Source organism: Mandrillus leucophaeus, unplaced genomic scaffold, assembly GCF_000951045.1.
Source record: "Mandrillus leucophaeus isolate KB7577 unplaced genomic scaffold, Mleu.le_1.0 Scaffold285, whole genome shotgun sequence".
Taxonomy (NCBI): domain Eukaryota; kingdom Metazoa; phylum Chordata; class Mammalia; order Primates; family Cercopithecidae; genus Mandrillus; species Mandrillus leucophaeus.
Genome location: NW_012102976.1, coordinates 599,693 through 606,925, shown reverse-complemented (window position 1 = coordinate 606,925; position 7,233 = coordinate 599,693). Strand labels below are relative to the sequence as shown.

General features: G+C 43.3%; 1 pseudogene across 1 annotated transcript; it reads right to left on the bottom strand.

The window, feature by feature from the left end:
• Positions 1-3,204: 3,204 nt before the first annotated feature.
• Positions 3,205-3,904, bottom strand: LOC105543534 (annotated as a pseudogene). Its single transcript, XR_001006636.1, has one exon. The product of XR_001006636.1 is annotated as a 60S ribosomal protein L10a pseudogene (transcript).
• Between the last annotated feature and the right edge of the window lie 3,329 nt (positions 3,905-7,233).

Genomic DNA, 7,233 nt, shown 5'->3' with positions numbered 1-7,233 from the left:
CTCTGTCGCCCAGGCTGGAGTGCAGTGGCCAGATCTCAGCTCACTGCAAGCTCCGCCTCCCGGGTTTACGCCATTCTCCTGGCTCAGCCTCCCGAGTAGCTGGGACTACAGGCACCCGCCACCTCGCCCGGCTAGTTTTTTGTATTTTTTTACTAGAGACGGGGTTTCACCGTGTTAACCAGGATGGTCTCGATCTCCTGACCTTGTGATCCGCCCGTCTCGGCCTCCCAAAGTGCTGGGATTACAGGCTTGAGCCACCGCGCCCGGCCGAGAGAATCTTTTCTTAAGCTTAGCCGAAAGCCTGGCACAGTGGACATTTGGTAAATGTTAGATAAAGAAAAAACAGGGGTATTGGTTTTATATTAAATTGCAGTGACAGAGGTACATTTTGAATGCTAGTCAGATGATGAGATTCATTCAGTAAAAATATATTTCTCCTATACTCCAGTCTGACCTAATGCCTTAAATGAGTGGAGTTTCATCTGATCTCTTGTGTACAGTGCGTACCACAAAGCCTCTGTAAGATTCGTCCCAGTTGGCAGCAGTGACAAGGCCTGCTGGGGACAAACCAGGGAGCTCTCCATCCAGTGCCAGTGACCACCAGCACAGTATTGAATTTAATGAGCATTATGTGATTAAACAATTATTAACAAAAATAGCTACTGTTGTTTATCATTTTCAGAGGCTGCACTAACTTTTCTACATTATTATCTCATTTAATCCTCACAATAACACTACACTGCAGGTTCTGGGTCTACCCCTTTTTTACAGATGAGGAAATTGAGGCTTATGCAAGTTGCTGAAAGTCAACCAACCAACACATGGTCAAGCTAGAAGTTGAAACCCTGTGTATCCCAGGACTGTTTGACTCCACAGTCAGTGTTTGCAGGCATGTCAGAAAATGTTGCCCATAGTTTGCTAAGTTACATGTTAAACAGTCTCAAAATACTCTTTGTTTTGCTTCTCTGGTTTCTCTGCAAAAGAACTGACAGGTTCTAATGGTATAAAATGGTATAAAAGTGGCCAAACTCATAATTGTCTCACACATCCGTGTGAAGAGACCCCCAAACAGGCTTTGTGTGAGCAACAAGGCTGTTTATTTCACCTGGGTGCAGGTGGGCTGAGTCCGAAAAAGGAGTCAGCACAGGGTGATGGTGTTATCATTAGTTCTTACAGGTTTTGGGATAGGTGGTGGAGTTAGGAAGCAATGTTTTGCGGGCAGTGGGTGGATCTTACAAAGTACATTCTCAAGGGTGGGGAGAATTACAAAGAACCTTCTTAAGGGTGAGGGAGATTACAAAGTACATTGATCAGTTAGGGCGGGGCAGAAACAAATTACAATGGTGGAATGTCATCAGTTAAAGTTATTTTCACTTTTTTTGTGGATCTTCAGTTGCTTCAGACCATCTGGATGTATACGTGCAGGTCACAGGGGATATGATGGCTTAGCCTGGGCTCAGAGGCCTGAAAATAATGAAGACTTTTTTCTTCTTCTTTTTTTTTTCACTGTTAATGTAGAAAAGATGATTTCTGATGAAGGGTGCCTTTACTTCAGTCTCATAGCACAGGCTCTCCCTCAGGTGGGAGGGTGAGTCAGAGGTGGATGACTATGCTTTGCTGGAGTTATTTGCAGTGTGTGACAGGGGCAGAAAGTGTGAATGCATGCAGCCTTACATCTGATGGGTACATCCCGAAGCTGCACGACTGTGGCAGCCTCAGATGAATCATGGCATTTTTAGGATCCGCATGTGTCGTCAACATACGTGGGTTGAATTAGCATGGAAGCATAGTAGTACTCTAGAAACACAAATAAAAGTAAAACACACCATTGGAATACCTGCAGTTTTTCACATGGAAACCAAAAGCTTGTGAAATCAGTACATTTTGAGCTTTTTGTTTTTAGAGCTAATGCTTTTGTTTACTAGCTAAGACCATCTTAGCATTTTCTATTTAAGTGTTTAAAATTCAGTCATAAAATTTCACTCTAAGCTAAAGCTGTTTATAGTAACTTAGGCTGCATGTGGGTGTATTAAAAAGGAAAAATATAATATATTTCTAAACAGATACAGTAAAGTTTTTCTGGTTCATGCTGCTTGATTGATGACAGATAGATGATTGATTGCCAGATAGATAGATAGATAGATCGATCACCATAAGTTTGTTTCCATCTGAGTTTGTTTTTAGAAATGTGCCTTGGCAAAGAATCTTCTTTAGACAGTTAAGTAAAGTGATATTTACAATAATATAAATTCGAAAATGAAACCCAGATCTTGAACTAGAAGATATGGATTCCAGCCTGGGCTTTGCTGCTTGGTGGTTGTGGCATCTTGAGAAAGTTTTCTCTGAGCCTTGCTCAGTTCCTCAAGTGTAAAACGGAATCGTAGCTGGTGCTTGGGGTCTTGGGGATGGGGAACAAATAAGATGATGATGTCAAAGTGCTTTATAATCTGAAAATGCTATACAGTTTTTTAAAGTACTGTAATTATCCAAGTTTAAAATTATCCACAGCCAGCAGATGGACTGATCTATCATCATTCTTCATCCATGAAGGGGATAATGTTTATTTTGGTCCCCTAAACAACACAGGTTTTTTCGTTTTGTTTTGTTTTTATACATTTATTGAGCTCTTATGATTTGTGAGGACTTCCTTCACATCAGCAGAATTTATATGTAGATTTATAAAGCCTTTGTTTACACACACTTGTTATTTATATAGCATACCAACTTTCTGTACATGTGAATTTTATAGACACCTGAAGTTTATCTTTTTAAGTACTTAAACTTGTTTAACATAAGCTTGTTCAATAAAAATCTTTCTTTATATCATTTCTGTTGTTGATGTTATAATAATATTTTTTCCATAGACAGCATTGAGCAATGCTACGTTTTCATCATGATTCAGGATAATTTAGATTGCTCAAATATTCTATTGAAACAGATTCCTTTAGGGTGGAGCTAGTAAGGGACATGGTGCTATTTACCCTTACTTTAAATGGTCCTAGATCAGTAAATTTTTTGAATTATTGAATCAATTTTGGTTTTTGTTTTTAATTAAAAGAGATGGGGTCTTGCTATGTTGCCCAGGGATGGTCTCAAACCCCTGGGCTCAACCAGTCCACCCACCTCTGCCTCCCAAAGTGCTGGGATTACAGGCGTGAGCCACCATGCCCAACCAAATCAATGTTTTGTTGTGTTTTTTTTTTGACTGGTAATAGAATTTATTCAAATGTGCCTTAATATAGGCGCTGGGGCTTCCCCATGGTGCTCTTGATATATAAGGCCCGGACATTCTCCCAGTTTTTCTTGAGCAATGACACCAAGAAGTTGACAGCCAGGTGAATGTTATACACAAGCTCATCGTCTGTCATCTTCATGTGACCAACAGCTACAGCCAGACATCACACCTTCTTCATTTGGAACTTGATTGTGGACTTCACCTCATCCACTTTGGCCACCATGTTTTCGTTGTGTGTGAGCAGGGAAGGGAATTTTCCTGCCTTATTTAGGCCTGGGCCAAGGATGCGTGGAATCTGCTTGATCAGAGACTCTGAGGCCAAAAACGCATCATACTTTTTGGCCAGTTTCTTGACCAGTTTTTTATTCTTGTTGAGTTTTTTCAGCGCCTCGATGTCCATGTGGGGGATATCCACAGCCTTGGCCTCGTCACAGTGCTGCTGGTCCCCCAGGACACACACAGAGAACTTGGGGCGGGGAGTGGACTTAAGCCTGATGGTGCCGGAGAAGCGCTTGTCCTTCTGGGGGTCATAGTTCTTCAAGCTGATCTGCAACTCCACCATCTCCAGGAACTTCCGGCGCTTGCGCTGGTTCCGGTGTAGGACTTCCCGCACGGCCGGGTGTCGCGAGAGACTGTTGCTCATGGCTTCTTACGCCGTGCTAACCGGAAAAGACAAATCAATGTTTTTATAATCCCTCCCTTCTATTCTCGTTGTTAGCTGTCTTTTTCTTTTTTCTACTATCATGTGCTTGCCTCTTTTAATTCTTTCTCCCTTCTGAATTTCTAAATTTTCGTTTACAATCTGTGGTTTGGGAAAAAGACCAGATATATTTTAATCTTTAAGATTAAATAGGCACTTAGGTAATACATGTTAATGTATGAGGTTTGGTATATGTGCTTTGTTATATCTTGTTTTTGTTGAAGGATTTATTTTTGCCAATTTTATAAGTTCCAAGTAACCAGTTCTCTCTGGATGAATTGTTTTACACACCAACATTTAAAAACAGCCTGCATCACTTTCCTCTAATAATCACCAGTTATACGGGGTTTTTTTGTTTGTTTTTGGTTTTTTTTTTTGAGATGGAGTCTCTCTCTGTCACCCAGACTGGAGTGCAGTGGCCCGATCTCAGCTCACTGCAACCTCCGCCTCCCAGGTTCAAGTGATTCTCCTGCCTCAGCCTCCCGAGTAGCTGGGACTACAGTTACATTCCACCATGCCCAACTAATTATTTGTATTTTTAGTAGAGATGCGGTTTCACCATGTTGGCCAGGCTGGCCTCGAACTCCAGACTTCCTACTTTGGCCTCCTAAAGTGCTGGATTACAAGCGTGAGCCACCATGCCTGGCCAATCACCAGTTACTCTTATATAGCTCTTTATTAATTACAAAGTGCTTATGTATACTTTGCCTACCTTGATCTCCACAAAATCGTGAGAGATGGGCAGGACATATCTTAATATTTTACAGATAAGAAAGCTAAGGCATAGTTTGAGGTTATTGAGTAGATTTTAACTAGGGATTGCAGCTGAATCTCCCAGGGAAGTTTGTTCACCTACACGTACCAAGGTATCCCAATTCCATGGGTCTGGGGCAGGACCCAGGTACATATATTTTGGAAAAAGGTCCCAAATGATTCTAATGTGCATAGCTTTCTCAGACCTTTTTCTCTGTCCCCCATCCCTCACCTCTGCTCCCACTGAGAACTGCTAGGTTAAAGTTTTTATCACCAGTAAGTGGTTTATTAAGATGTTTTCACCTGCAGGTTATAGAAAATCCAACAAACAGTGGCTTAAATCTGATTTTCAGTGGTTCCACTATCAGCTGGTGTGGTGGTCAGAGTAATGCTTCCTGTATGTTACTTTATGTGGTAAAAGAGACTTTGCAAATGTAATTAAGGTACTTGAGATTGGGAGATCATCATTATCTGGCTGGGCTCCGTGTAATTACAGGGGTCCTTGTAAGAGTGGGGCAGGAGCATCAAATGCAGAAGAAGGTGGGATGACGGAAGCAAGGGTTGGAATGTTGTGCTCTGAAGATGCAGGAAGGGGTTACAAGCCAAGGAATGAATGCAAGGCAGCCTCGAGAAGCTGGAAAAGAGGGCCTCCCCTGAAGCCTCTGGAAGAATGCGGCCCTCAGAAAACCTTGATTTTTAGACTTCTGACCTCAAGAACTATATGAGAATAAATTTGTGTCATTTTAACCCACTAAGTTATAATTTGTTACAGCAACAATAGGAAACCAGTACAACTGGGAAGTATAAAATGCAGATCCTGGCCAGGCGCGGTGGCTCAAGCCTGTAATCCCAGCACTTTGGGAGGCCGAAACGGGTGGATCACGAGGTCAGGAGATCGAGACCATCCTGGCTAACACGGTGAAACCCCATCTCTACTAAAAAATACAAAAAACTAGCTGGGCGAGGTGGCGGGTGCCTGTAATCCCAGCTACTCTGGAGGCTGAGGCAGGAGAATGGCGTGAACCCGGGAGGCGGAGCTTGCAGTGAGCTGCGATCCGGCCACTGCACTCCAGCCTGGGAGACAGAGCGAGACTCCGTCTCAAAAAATAAATAAATAAATAAATAAAATAAAATAAAATAAAATGCAGATCCTTAAGCCCCTCCCACTAAGATAAAGTTTGAGTAGAGTGGGTGAGGTTTAGGGAGCTGTGTTTAAACTAGTCCTTTGGTGATTTAGTGGCCTGTGGTTTTTGGCCTATTGGCCTGTATCTACAGAGTTACAAAATAATCACAAGGCCATTTACTGTTTCCCTCAGGTGTCTAGAGGTGGGTGGTCCCAGCATGGCAGGGTTTGGGGGTGGGGGTGTCATCAAGGACCCAGGCCCCACCTAGACCTCTGCTGTACTCCCCTCAATGTGTTGGTCTTTTACCCTATCCCCTTTTTTTTGAGACAAGTTTTCGCTCTGTCACCTACCCTATCCCCTTTTTTTGTTTGTTTGTTTGTTTGTTTTTTTGAGACAGGGCCTCACTCTGTCACCCAGGTTGGAGGGCAGTGGCGTGATGATGGCTCATTGCAGCCTTAACCTCCTGGTACCTCCTCAACCTTCCCACCTCAACCTCCCGAGTAGCTTGGGACTACAGGTGCACACCACCACACCTGGCTAATTTTTTTTTTTTTTTTTTTTTTTGTATCTTTAGTAGAGACGGGGTTTCACCATGTTAGCCAGGATGGTCTCGATCTCCTGACCTCGTGATCTGCCTGCCTGGGCCTCCCAAAGTGCTGGGATTACAGGCGTGAGCCACCGCGCCCGGCTCCTGGCTAATTTTTAAGTTATTTTAGTAGAGATGAGGTCTCGCTATATTGTCCAGGCTGGTCTTGAACTCCTGGGCTCAAGCGATCCTCCTGCCCTTGGCCTCCCAAAGTGCTGGGATTACGAGTGTGAGCCACCGCACCCGGCCTTACCCTTATTCTTGTTACATCATGGTCACCGATGGCTACCAGAAAGAAGATACCTTCCCAGAACTTCCAGGAGACTTCCCCTTACACCTGACTAGCCAGAACTGCAGCACCTGGCCATCTCCAGCTGCACAGGAGGCTGGACAGCAAGAAACCTCATATGGTATCTCAAAACATTATTCTGTGTCCCTTCTCCTCCTGGGAAACGCGTGCACCCCTCCAACAACACTTACCTTTCATCTGGCTTTTGTCTCCCTCCTCCAACATGGCTGTTTAGTGTCAGGTCCCTTTTAAAACTATCTCAGGCCGGTGGCTCACTCCTGTAATCCCAGCACTTTGGGAGTCCCAAGGCAGGAAGATCGCTTAAAACCAGGAGTTTGAGACCAGTCTGGGCAACAAAGTGAGACCCCTGTCTGTATAAAAAATTAAAATAATAAAATGGCTCCTGTCATTTTGGAAAAAGAAAACACTAATTTATTTAATCTTTACAACTCCATGGAGTGAGTAATTTCCCTTTTTTTTTTTTTTTTTTTTTTTGAGATAGAGCCTCACTCTGTTGCCCAGGCTGGAGTGCAGTGGCTGGATCTC